The 13,880-nt window shown below is 48.9% G+C and overlaps 1 protein-coding gene across 2 annotated transcripts in view; it reads right to left on the reverse strand.

The window, feature by feature from the left end:
* Window positions 1-13,880, reverse strand: part of UHRF1 (ubiquitin like with PHD and ring finger domains 1) — a 565,933-nt gene that overhangs the window by 250,611 nt on the left and 301,442 nt on the right. The gene's annotated exons all lie outside the window — the stretch shown is intronic.

Genomic DNA, 13,880 nt, shown 5'->3' on the forward strand with positions numbered 1-13,880 from the left:
CAAGGGCTAGATTACTATCCATTGTGTCCTTAAGTCCCAGACTACTAGTTCAACTCTAAAGGGTGTGTTAATACGATAGTTACCAGGGTGGATCACTTCCTGAAGGATATTATGCATTTCTTGGCACCAGCTATTTGTCTGGGTCAGCCCTTCCTGGAGAACATTTGCGTCAGTGTGGGATTCCATAACAGCTTCTAATTTGCAATCTGCAAATTTAGTCAGCCAGAGACCATTGACATTAGCCTTTATTTCAGAGAAGTGAATGCCAAAAAGGAGTGGTCCAAGGACTGATCCTTGAGGGACTCCTCTTGTGACTGGTCTCTTTGTAGAGGTGGACTCTCCAATTTTAAAATCCTTGGGTCCTGTCTGTGAGCCAATTGGCTAGCCACCTGGTGACGTGTTTTTCTAACCTTGAGCCTGTTGACAATGCCAGAGTGGTATATTGGGTCAAATGCTTTGGCCAGGTCAAGGTTGGCAGTGTGAACCATTTTGTCCTTATCCATTGGTTTGGAGACTTTCTCAGTGAAGTGCACCAGGTTGAGAAGGCATGACTTCCCCTTGACGCAATTAAACTGGATTGGGTCCAGTATCTTTAGGTCTACCAAATTATTGATCATTTCCATGATAGTTCTTTCCATGGCTTTGCATACAAGACTTATGGGTCTGTAGTTTTCAGGGTCTGTAGATGGCCAATCTTTGTGCAGAGGGATGACTCTATTCTTGAGGCATGAAGCCTGTTGGAGGCTACAATTAAATAGCAATTCCAGACAGACTGATAGTCATGTTTCATGCTATTTAGCAGGTACCATGATATACTGTCTGGGCAGACTGATGCAGTGTTCTTGGCCTTAGAGAGAGCAGTAAGGACCTGTTACCTAGTGATAGCAGGGGGTTATATTTGATGGTATTTCCTGAGGGAACATTGAGGGTGAGCATGGTAAAGTTGGAGCCAAATGTCTGCCAGTAGGTTTGCTATATCTTCTGGCTCAGTATAGGTGGCTACATTTATGAGCTCTGCACATAATTGCATGTTGCCTTTGAGGTTGTGGACATAGCTAAATGACTTGTGGTTGCCCTTGGCCTAGAAGGGCAAATCTACCTCGAACTTTCTTTGGTCGACTATTTGTCCGGTGAGTTTATTCAGTTTGAGAATGATTTTATCCTGGTGGGTGGTGCACCTCCTAAATTTTGCCATGATTTTCTTCTGTTATACATCCTATTGATTTTGTGATTCCACCAAGGGTTTTTTTTTTTTTTTTTAGTTAGTTCTGTACTTCCTGGCAGGTACAGCTGCCTCTATGCAGCTATTAATATGCTTGTATAGGATGTCTATGATCATTTCTACAAAGTAGTGCTCTCATGGCTTATGGGGCTTCAAATTATTCTAGGTTATCACTTAATAGCAGGAAGTCAGCCTTAGAGTAGTTCTTGAATATTCCTGAGTTAGCTGGGAGTCTAGATTTTCTTTTTACTTCAAAAGGAGACCATTTTGTGGTCTGACTGTAGCAGAGAAGACATTACACTATGGAGTGTGCAGCACTCTCCCATGTTAGTGAGGACCAGATCCAGTATGGTTGCACCCCTGGTTGGTGTACTAACACTATGGGGTCCAGGGAGTTTGTGTTTACGAAATCCTGAAATCTCTGCCTGTATATTTGGAGTCATACAGGATTCCCAGTTAATAGTGGGATAATAAAAAGTCACCCATGAATATGGTACTGGGTTGAATGGTGAGTGAATCCAATAAGTTTAAATATATGGCATCTGTTTCTGGGGCCATAGAGGGGGAGCTATAGCTTGCAGGGAATTTGCATTGGATTTTGCTTTTGGTAATTTGAAAATTGCATTGTCCTGTTTGACCAGCCTTGAGGTACATTTGTTTTTGAGGAAAATCGACACCACCTTTAGTCCCTGTCTGTGTAGTTAACTGGTCTAAATGTGTGGAAGGCATTATAACCTTCCACTGTTGATGTACTCTCTGCAGCTTTAAACCATGTATGAGTGACCGCACACATCAGATTTCTCTAGGATGAGGAGAGCTTCTAGGGAGTGGAATTTTTTGTTTAGACTCCTAGCACGGAGCAGTAATACCTTTAGATTTTCTTGGTTTTGATTTCCTTTATGTTGGAAGTACTTTTAGTTTGGCATTGCCTAAAACATCACTATGGGGAAGGCAATGCTTTAGCTAATATCAAAGCCTAGAGGGGGAGGTTCAAACCAACTCTAAAGCAGTGCGGTCTGTTGACCATCTCCTTCCAGGATAAATATAGCACTCCCTTAGAATGACACCAAAAAACTAACAGTTATTAAAGTTATTCATCTTTTGTTTGGGTTATGGCATCATCCTTGGAAAGGGTAAAATGCTGCTCAGTGTTACACTCATACCAGCTTGGGACACATTCCAAGAGTTCTATGATGTCTCTCTTCATATAGTCTTGGGAGGTATGTGTCAGATCATTTACACCCACATGGACTAGGAGTCATTACTGGTAATTGAGGTCCAGTGACCTGAGTGTGCACATAATGTGGTGGATCCTAGCCCCTGATAAACAGCTGACTAACTTTCGCCTTACTCAGCCTAGTGAGAGCCACATCAGTGTGTCTCAAGACGGAGTCTCCAGTGACCAGAATGTTAGCTTGTGTGGTGGCTTGCCTCGTGGACTTAAGTAGAGCCTTCGTGAGATATGGCTGTTATGTGTTGATGTGGGTGTTTTGAAAGAGTGCTTTAAGGGCTGCTGAGGGTATTTAGGTGTACTTCATCTAGGTGGTCTTTGGGGTTTAGGAAGGTTACATTTAAGAGTCTCAGTATATGTGCATCTATAGGTCTGTTTTGGATTGTGAGAGGAGTGCAGTGTGTGCTACTGGCAACCTTATTGACATTAGTACCTTTATGTGAGAGATTTGCCTCCTTTGACATTGTGTAAATACATTTCTCACATATATATCAGTTTGAGAATTAAGTGGTTGTCAAGAAACATGAGGCAATTTCTACATTGCTTCAGGAAGCCCATATACACCAAGCTGGTATGGAGATGGTGGGAAAGTTCATATCCATGGCAACAGACCCTTTTTATTGATTTGACAGTTGGAGTGAGAATATAAAGCAATGTCAGGAGTGTAAGGTTTGCAGCTCTGAGGACACTGCTTGCCACTGCAAACTAGTTGTCCTGTGTGCAACTAGGTATTGGTGAAATTTCAGTTGCGCTTTTACAGGATAAATGTCACCTAAACTGCCCGTCTATACAGGGCACTGCCAAACAGTTGAGGGGAAACTGATAAGGAGATCCTGAAAATTTCGCAAAATAAGTTTTGTGTTTACTTAGAACAGACAATGAAAAGGGAGAGGGAAGGAGATATGTGGTCAGCTTAACGCAAGGGGCAGGCAACTAGAAAGCCAGCTAAGTTTAACAGCACTGGGGTGTGAGGGTGGGTAAAATTTCTGTGCGACTCAGACATAGCTGTGGTCTCACTTTTAATGTGCAGTTAAAAGCAGAATGCAAGTAAAACTCGAGTGTAAAAAACCAAATCACAACATACAAAACAGAAGGAGGCAATGAAGTAATACAAAATACAAGACAGCAAAATTAAGCTAACCTTTCCCTCACAGCAAGTTGTAGCAGAGTCTGGGTGAGCTTTTCCCAGTAAAGTATGGAGTAATTAGCTTGGGTGTACCAGTTTCCTAGAGGCAGTATAAGGCATTTCTTCATGTTGTTTTAATCCATGGCTTTGGCACTAGTGTGTCATTTTATCTACTTTACTGACAGTGGCTGTAAGGGTTGAAGAGCAGTTACTGCTATGGGAGGTATGGAAGCCATGTTGCGTGAGGGACAGGAGTTTTTCCTGCAGGAAATAGTTTAGCGATAGTTTGTGTGTGGGTTCAGCTGAATGGTTAAGGTTTTCAAAGGTAGGTACTAGGCTATTGGCCTAAGAAAGCCTAGCCAACAAGGTTCCCTGGCTTACACCACCCAAGTTAAATTTCCTGTGCTCCTGTTGAGCAGGGCCACAGAAGTGATCCCCTGGGAGTATTTCCTATTTCCCATCCACTCAAGATTATTCTTGAAGAGTGCTAATGAAGAACTTTTGACACAGATGGGCAGCTTGTTAGAGTATAGAAGTCTCTGGGACAGGACACTCCCTCCAGCATGCCCTGCTTATTGTGGTGACAAGGTTTAGATCCCTAGAGCATGTAGCTCTGAGGAATTGAGATTTCTTCAGGTGTAGCATGTCCAAGGCTATTTAGGAAAGTTGCATTGAGTTCACTTACAGCATCATGTAAGGCTAGAATTTTTAAGATATTCCAATTAATAGATGACAGGGTAGTAATGAATATATCTGGGCTAAACTTGACAGGTTGCATGTTGTTTTGTAAACATACCATTTAGATGGATGAGTGAGGTGTTTGGTTTAAATTTCTTCAAATGTTTTGGGTTTCTAATACCATTAAGGGAATGGACCCCATTCCCAAGTTAGGGTATGATACAATAACTGATGTTAGCCAAAAAAAGTTGTGTACTCACCATAACCTTCCATCAGAGTAGTTATACTTCATTTTTCTGCAACCTGTGGGTATACGGATCAGTTATCAGATCTGAGCCGGCAACTTTTTCCCTACCATCTGCTCCAAGCTCCGATCTCCTCCCCTTACCTATAATGCCCTACCATCTCCTATCTTCCCTCGGATAGAGATTGCTGCAACTAAAAACATAAGCAACTCGGCCCAATGAACCAAACCTGAAAAGACAGGACAAGGTCAACCCTGACTGACCTCAGATCAAGTTTGCCCGCAAGCACTATAGTGGATAACTACATTATCAGAAATGGTACATCACTACATGACATGAAACACATCTGAAGGTCAGGGGGAGGAACGGTTCTTAATCTGAAGTAGTTAACTTCATTTGGTCTGCAACCCGTGGGACAGAGTCCCCAGCTACCTAAACCTTGGGCGGCCTTCATGGAAGGATATTCCGGAGCACTGCGGAGCCAAAAGTTGTTCTCCCTCTGGAGGGAATGTCCAATTTATAATGACTGATGAAGGTATGAGATGAGGCCCAAGTGGCTGCTGAATAGATATCATCCAAGGAAACCCTGGATTTAAAGGCGGCAGATGTAGCCATAGCCCTAGTTGAATGGGCACGAACTCCTTGAGGTGCAGGCCTGCCGGAATTTTGATACGCTATAATGATACACTGTGAAATCCATCTCTATAAGAAACTTTCGAGACCAGTTTACCTAGATTAAATTTGGCAAAGGAGACGAACAACTGGTCGGATTGTCTTTGACCAGATGTCCTATGAATGTAAAATCTAAGTTGCCTGTGCACGTCCAAAGAATGTAGTCTGTACTCCCCCTTTGTTCTGGTAGTTAGGAAAGAAGACCGGCAGATTGATAGATTGGTTAATATTAGATTCAGAAACTACCTTCGGGAGGAAGGAGGGATTGGTCCTGAGGTAAACCCTATCCTTGTGAAAGGCTAAGTATGGGTGTTTCACAGAAAGAGCTTGCAATTCAGATAACTCTCCTGGCTGAATTAATAGGCACAAGAAAGGCTGTTTTCCAAGACAAATATTTGAGGTCTACTGAAGATGCCGGTTCGAAGGGAGGGGCTGTCAGGGCTTGTAATACCAAGGTCAAATCCCATGGAGGTACCGCTTCCTTTATTGGAGATCTAAGAAGACAGGTGCCCTTTAGGAACGTTTTGCACAATTTTGTAGTAATCAAAGGACCCATTTCAGTACCTACATGATGAGAGATAGCTGCTAACTGAACCTTAACCGTAGAACAGCTAGCTCCGCCATTAAAAAGACCTGAAAGTCCAGCACCACAGGCAAAGGGGCTGTAAAAGGATCCAAATTATGGCGTTGTGCCCAGATAGAGAAATGCTTCCATTTACTACCATAGACCTGCCTAGTAGAGGGCTTGTGCGCTGCTACTAGGATAGTTTTAACTGGAGAAGAGATACCAGGAGTCCTAGCTACAAGTGGAACTGGAGCAGCCAAGCTGTAAGCTTGAGGCTGGCCAGGTCGGGAAGTGAGCCCCAGGGGGTGGGAGATTAGATCCGGAAGGGGATCTAAAATCCAGGGTGGATTCACTCTGAGACCAGAGGTAAGGGAACCAAGCTTGGCGAGGCCAGAAAGGGGCAATGAGGATCATCCTGCTCCCCAACAGACTGGCTTTCTGAAGAAGTTTCAGAATGAGGGGAAGAGGAGGGTAGGCATAGAGAAGACCGGGTGGCCAAGCATGCACCAAGGCGTCCCTCGGGGCTTCCCAGGCAGGGGGAATGAGAGCGAAGTAATTGTTGCATTTCGTGTTTGAGGGAGATGCGAAAAGATCGCAACAGGGCTGCCCCAAACGGCAAAAATTCGACTCGCTACTTGAGGATCGAGGGACCACTCTTAAGGTGAAAGGATGGTGCGACTCAGTCTGTCCGCCAAGATGTTGGTCCGTACCGGAATGTGCGTTGCAATGAGAAAGCGTTCCCACACTCTCATGGCTTCGCGACAGAGTGGGTAAGACCTGGTTCCCCCATGTTTGTTGATATACCATACCACAGACATACTATGTCTGGATTGCAATTGTTCCTACAGGCAGAAGGCTCTGAAGTGCTTGCAACGACAACAGCATTGCCCTCATCTCTAGAACATATGTGCAATAAGGTCTCCGAATCGTTCCACATGCCTTGGACCGTCCTGCCCGAATAATGCCCCCCCCACCCAAGACGAGAGGTGTCCATGGTCACTGTGGCGAGAGGGGGGCCGTGGCAAGGGGGCGTCCTGCCTGGAGGTTCAGTGATTGAAGCCACCAAACGAGAGCCCTCTTGTAGGCCCTGCTGAGAAATGGGGTGACTCAAGGGGTACTGATGAAGGGACCATTGGACTTGGGAGAGTCCACTGTAAAATCCTCATGTTCAGACGCGCCATGGGAAGGTTTATTACGGCTGCCATGGACTCCAGGGCTCTCAGAACCAATCCCGCCGGAAGTTTTGAAGATTGAAATATGGCCCGCACATGTGCCCTCAAAGTGTGCAACCGGTCTGGAGTTAACAAGACTAGTTGCCTGTTGTCCAGTCTGGCCCCGATAAAATCTATCACCCGAGTCGGGGTGAGAGGACTGGTCTGAGTTTATAGTGATCCCTAGTTGCGGAGCAAGGTTGAGGAAGTAGTCCCTGGCTAAGCATAGTAGATGCCTTGTTGGGGCAGTGAGGAGCCAGTCGTCCAGGTATGGGAAAACCTGCATTCTCTGGAGTCTCAGGTGGGCCGCTATCACTGCTAACACCTTGGCGAACACCCTGGGGGCTGAGGTGAGACCGAAGGGAAAGACCCTGAATTGATAATGACTGGCTCCCAGACGGAGCCAGAGAAACCTCCTGGATCGTACGTCCATCAATATGTGGTACTACGCGTCCTTGAGGTCTAGAGCACATCCTGTCGTTCTCCCGCAAGAGGGGGAGAATAGATTGAAGAGTGACCATCTGGAACTTTTCTTTGGTTACTGACAAGTTTAGTAGGGAAAGAGGATGGGCCTTGGGTCCCCAGTCTTTTCTGGCACCAGAAAGAACCTTGAGTAGCAACCTGATCCGGACTGGCCTGGGAGGACGCGCTGGACAGCTCCTTTTTCTAAAAGCTGCCGAACTTCTGCAGCCTCCCTCCGATTGGGTGGAACATCGGGGAGGTGTTCGGGAATGTAAGAAAGGGGAATTCTGCATCCTCTGGATATGATACGAAGCACCCAGCGGTCTGTTGTAATGGACTCCCAAGCTGCTAGGTTCCTCGAAAAGCACCCCCCCCCCAACTGCCTCCAGAGTGGAGCAGTCGGGCAACCCCTCAGGGTTGCTGCGTGGGCCGATCAGAGAAGGTTTCTCTGGACCCAAAGTGTTTCGGGCCCCCTCTGCCTCTAGGGCGGCGTCCACCCTGTCCTCTGCTGCGGAAGGACTGGGAGTCCTGAGCGGACTGGGACTGTTGCGACTTTCCGAACCACATCTTCTGTCCCTTTTGGTTCCTGGAAAAGGACCTCTGGGGAGCAGAGAAGCGGACTCTGACGGCAGATGTCTGCCCGTCCTTTTCGCTCTGGACTAAAGTCTCATGAACTGTCTTGCCAAATGAGGCAGAACCATCAAAGGGGGCATTCGCAAAGGACGCCTTGAAGGGGTTCCACGAAATCACAATGTCAGAGCCAGGCCTGACTCCTCATAACTAGGCCCGCTCCGCTGGCTCTAGCGGCTCCCTCTGTAGCGTGGGATACAAGCCGCATAGAGGTGTTGGACATAGACCTAAGAGTGGCCATGCGAGTGGAGTACAACTGTTTGCCCTCCGCCGACACGGACTCTGGGGTGGGGGGCGATGCAGCGTACTCTTTAATAAGGTCTCGCTGCAGCAGAATCACATGTGCCATGTAGTTCAGGGACCTTACAGCGAAGGTCGCTGAACTAAAGACCCGCTTCCCAAGACGGTCCATAGAGCGAGACTCCTTGCTCGGGGGATGGACCGAGGGACTCTCTTGGGCTAACTCCCTCTTGGTGGCTGCCACCAACGTGGCATCTACAGGGGGTCCCTTGCTCCGATGGGACTTCAGTGGGGGGGGCTTAGGATTCTGTCTGGACATTTGGGGTCTGGATCCAGTGTCCGGCTCTTTCCACGCCCTAGTCCACTGAGGGGTCGGCCAGAGGGGACACCCAAGAGGTAGATGGGCCTGCTTCGAACGCCTCCAGAAACACGGATTCGTCTGAGGAAGCCTTGGGGGCGGACCCCCCCCCCCCGATCCTAAGCATTTCCATTTCCAAAGGAGACATCCTCGAGGGGGTGACCTTGGGGAGCCTTCCCCCTAATCCAAATCCGTGTCTTCTGTAAAGGACTCTGGGGAGTCCACGTGCCTCCTCTTGCACTTTTGCTTGTGAGGAACATTCTTGGGGGGGCTGTCGAAGGATGTCTCACCAGCCACATCTTGTTCCAGGGGAACGACCCGAGACGTCAAAGCAGGCTGTCCCTGTGGCCGGGTGATGGAAGCCTGACCCAGAGAGGGAGTGCAGGACGGAGCAGAAGCAAGGACCGGAGGCCTGGATGCACTCAACAAAGCCTTCTCCACCACATTGTAGGCAGAGGGAGAGCCACTCTCGGATCCGAGAGCAGACCCTCGCCCGGATCCAATGGACGGATCGGAACCGGTGCAGAGAGCATTGGATCCGAAGGACCAGTGTACTCTGACCTGGACGGAGCCGAAGGCACACGAATCCCCTCGGATCCGAAGCTCAGACCACGGCTCAGAGAGCTCTGATCCGACAAGGAAGGATCCAACAGACTCAAAGAGTCTGAGCTGAAGTACCCGATACTGTCGGCGCCGACCCACCCCCGGCTCCAAACCCGGGAAGCGGGTCAGAGAAGGAGCCATCGGGGCAAAGGGCGTTGAGCTCCCCCCGGATGGGGAGCAGGCAGGAGCACTCCCATCTGCAGTTGGGCCTGGATGAACCTTCGCATCATCCGGTCCAAATCTGCATCACAAAAGGCTACGGTAAAATCTCAATGAGGCCACCGAGGCTGGCCAGGAGTGCCGCCTCGGTGACCTCGACGGAGGTCGGGTCTCCTCCTCGGGTCCCGGTGAGAAGCATGGAGACCGGAGCAGAGAAGGAGACCACCTAGAAGCCCGCTTAGCCGGGGGCCCCGAAGTGGAGGCCTCGGCCCGCTACTTGTGGTGCTTCTCCCTCCTTTTTTTCCTGGCCTCCATCCCCTCCGGCGCAGAAGTGGGAGATTGAGTCCCGGCCGGGGGGAGAGAGGCAGGAGTGGCTGCCACAGAAGCCTGGGAGGAGGCCACAGAAGCACCGGAGGCCGAATCCGGGGGCAAGTGTCCCGCTAGGATCAGCTTCGACCTCCGGTCCTTCAGTGCCCTGGGGTTGAACGCCATGCAGATAGAACACCCAGAGGAGACGTGTTCAACTCCAAGGCACTGGACACACCGAGTGTGGCCATCCGCTGGGGAGAGCTTATGGCCACACACTGTGCACTTACAAAATATTGGTTTTGGGGCCTCAGACATATTAGCTAAAAGAAAACTCACTCAGTAGGCCCCAAACACACCAACACAGACTACAACCAGCGAGGGATGGGGAGGAAAATTTGACTAAAAAATTTAAGAGGTTATAAAAAATAAGGTTATAACAAGGGAAACCTAACCAACACAACACACACACACAAGTTTAAGGAGAAAAATTTAAGATACAAGGACTTCTGACCAAAAGACAAGGAGCTCGCAATCTAGCTGCTGTTCAGATTATGGGTAAGGGGAGGAGCTAGGAGCTCTGATCTAAGCTTTGTAACGTTGCCGGCTCGGATCAGAGATCGGATCCGTATCCCACAGGTTGCAGACCAAATGAAGTTAACTACTTCAGATCATCTAATAAATGGAGTTTGTAGTCACCTTTATTTTGGACATTAGGAAAGAAAACGGGCAGATTAATAGACTGGTTTATGTTTGCATCAGATGCCACTTTGGGTAAGAAGGAAGGATTAGTACTGAGAGAGACCCTATCCTTGTAGAAGACCAAATACGGAGGAACGGCAGACAGAGCTTGAAGCTCAGAAACACTCCCAGCAGATGTAATGGGGACTAGGAAAGCAGTCTTCCAGGACAAAAATTTAAGTCCACCGAAGCTGCAGGTTCGAAAGGAGCCACTAATGCCTGTAAAACAAAGGTAAGGTCCCAAAAGAGGCACTCAATCCTTGACAGGTGGACGTAACAGAAAAGTACCTTTAAGAAAAGCCCTACACAGTCAAGAGGTGTCCAAGGCAAGGTCTTTACCAACGTGAAAACTGGAAATGGCTGCCAATTGTACTTTCACTGTGGAGGAACTAGCTCCTTACTGAAAAATGCCAGACAGGAAATCCAACACTGCTGGAACAGGGGCTGTAAAGGATCTAGTTTTCTCGGTGAGGCCCAAATGGAAAAGCGCTACCATTTACTGCGATAAAGTTTCCTAGTGGAGTCTTTAAGAGAAGCCACCAGAATGGCTTTTACTGGGGATGAAAGACCGGGAGTTCTGACAATCAACAGAACTGGAGCAACCAGAGGCTGTCAGCTTGAAGCTGCCCAGATCGGGTGGACAGGCCCCCGACGGATGGGAGATTAGATCTGGGCAGGGATCCAGAACCCACGGGGGAGCTAAGAGACGAGACCAAAGGAAAGGAAACCAAACCGGAAGAGGCCAGAACGGGACAATGAGGATCACTTTGCACCGCAGTTGGCAAGCTTTCTAAAGAAACTTTGGAATGAGTGGCAATGGTGGACTAGCATACAGAACCCCGGGGGGCCAAGCATGGACTAGAGCGTCTCTGGGGACTTCCCCTGGTGAGGGAATCGGAGCAAAAAATTCTGTACTTCGCATTGGAAGGAGATGCGAAGATATCACAGCAAGGCTGACCCCATGCAAGGAAGATCTCCTCCGCTACAGACCGTTTCAGAGACCCCTCATATGGCATCAGAATGGCCCGACTCTGTCCGCTAAAATGTCGGAGCACCCCGGGATGTGTGTTGCTATCAGACACTGACCGGTGGAGATCGCCCATTCCCACACTCTCATGGCCTTGCAACATAAGGGGTAGGATCTGGTTCCCCCATGCTTGTTGATATACCAGACATGTCTGACTGAATTGCAATCAATCCAAGAGGAAGGATAGTGTGAAAGGCTTCCAAAGCTAAAAGCACTGCCCTCATCTCTAGAACATTTATGTGCAACTTGGTCTCTGACTGGGACCACATGCCTTGGACTGTCCTTCCCAAACAGTGTCCCCCCACCCAAGTTGGGAGGCATCCGTGGTCACTGTGGCTTGGACTAGAGAGGACACAAAGGGGCGTCCTGATATCTCTGGTGAACAACCAACAAAGAGACGTCCGGCAGACGTGACTGATCTTGATCGGAAATTCCATGGGCAGGTCTAGCCAAGACCGTTGAACAGCCAGAGTCCATTGAAGAACCCACATGTGAAGGTGTGCACAAAGGAGAATAGATATGGCAGCAGCCATGGAGCCCAGAGCTGGAGAACCTCGCTCGCCTTTGGAGACTTGGAGTTAGTTACCTGAGCTGTGGCACCTGAGGTGCAAGATCCTGTATGGAATTAAGAATACCTTCATCTGCAAAGTGTGTAGCTATACCCCAATGAAGTCTAGAACTTGTATTGGTTGCAAATGGGATTTCTGAACATGGACTAATTCCCAGTAGATCTGCCAACCAAATGAAGCAATCTCGGGCCAAACAGGTGATGCTTGTTGGGCCCAGCGAAGAGCCAGTCGTCCAGGTACGGAAACACCTGAACACCCTGAAGCCTCAGGTGAGCCGCTGCAACTGCCATTACCTTGGTGAACACCCTGGGGGCTGTGGCGAGACCAAAGGGTAGGGCTCTGAACTGAAAATGACTGGCTCCCAGCCAGAGGGGCAGAAACCTGCTGGAGCTTGTGCATTTTGATGTGGTAGTAAGCATCCTGGAGGTCTAACGAGCACATCCAGTCGCACTCTCACAGAGAAGGTAGAATGGTTTGTAGGGTGACCATCCGGAACTTCTGTTTGTCTACAGACAGGTAGAATGTTGATAGATCTAGAATGGGCCTGAGGTCCCAGTCTTTTTTGGCACCAAAAAGAACCTAGAGTAGATGCCTGATCTGGACTGCTGGGGGGGGGGACCTGTTCGATAGCTCATTTGAGAAGCAGCTGTGGCCTCCCTGCGAGCAAATGGAACATGCGGGAGGTGTTTTGGAATATTTGGCGGAGCAACAAATGGGAGAGCAGCTTCTGGATATTATCTGCAACACCCAGCAATCTGTCGCAATGGACTCCCTATGCCACTGGGTGCAAGGACAGTCTTCCCCCAACTGCCTCCAGAGTAGGAGGATCTGGCAACCCCTCAAGGCTGCTGACCGGGTCTCAGAAAAGGGTTCCCTAGACCCAAAATTCCAGGGATCCTCTCTACCTCTGGGTCGGCATTAATCCTGTCCCCCTCTGCCTCTGGGGGAATAGTTGTCCTGAGAATCCCAGGAAAACGAACATCATCTTCTGCCCCCTGATTCCTAGAGAAGGACTGCTGAGGGTTAGAGAAACGGATCCCGACAGCAGACAAAGTCTTACCGTCCTTTTTGCTTTGGACAAGTGTCACGTACAGTCTTCCCAAAAAGGGAAGAACCGTCGTAGGGAGCGTTAAGACGCCTTGAAAGGGTCCGCAAACTGACAACCTGAGCCAGGCATGATGTCTCATGGCTATGCCTGTCCCAGCCACCCTTGCTGCTCCTTCTGTGGCATGGGAAAGGAGTCGCATCGACGTGTTGGAGACGGACTTCAGAATAGACATTTTCGCCGAGAACTGTCCGTCCTGCTGCGACCCAGCGAATTCCGAAGCAATGTCTTGCTGAAGCTGGATCACATGCGCCAAATAATTCAGCGCACGGATTGAAGAGGTCGCTGAGGAATAGATGCGCTTCCCAAACCTATCCACTGACCTGGACTCCTTGTCTGGAGGGTGGACTGAGGAACTCTCCTGAGCTAGTTCCTTCTTTGTGGCTGCTGCAACTAACATACATCAACTGGAGCTCCTTTTGACCAAGGTAGTCTGTTGGAAGGAGATAAAATCTTGTCAGGGCGTTTGGGGATGCGCTCTATGGTGTCAGGCACCTTCCATGCCCTCATGGTGATGAGGTCTACCAAGGGTTCCACTGGCGGGGACAACCAAGAAGTAGATGGGCCCGTGCCAAAGGCCTCCAGGAACACACTCATCCCCAGAAGGTTTTGGGGCTGACCAGATTTCTCCGGAGAGGTCTTTGGGAGGTGACCTGGGGGAACCTTCTCCTTCATCTAAGTCAATGTCCGTAGTGAGGGACTCTGGGGAGTCCAAGTGCCTCCTTTTGCA

This window comes from Protopterus annectens, chromosome 13.part0, assembly GCF_019279795.1.
Source record: "Protopterus annectens isolate FY-2018-M chromosome 13.part0, PAN1.0, whole genome shotgun sequence".
Taxonomy (NCBI): Eukaryota; Metazoa; Chordata; order Ceratodontiformes; family Protopteridae; genus Protopterus; species Protopterus annectens.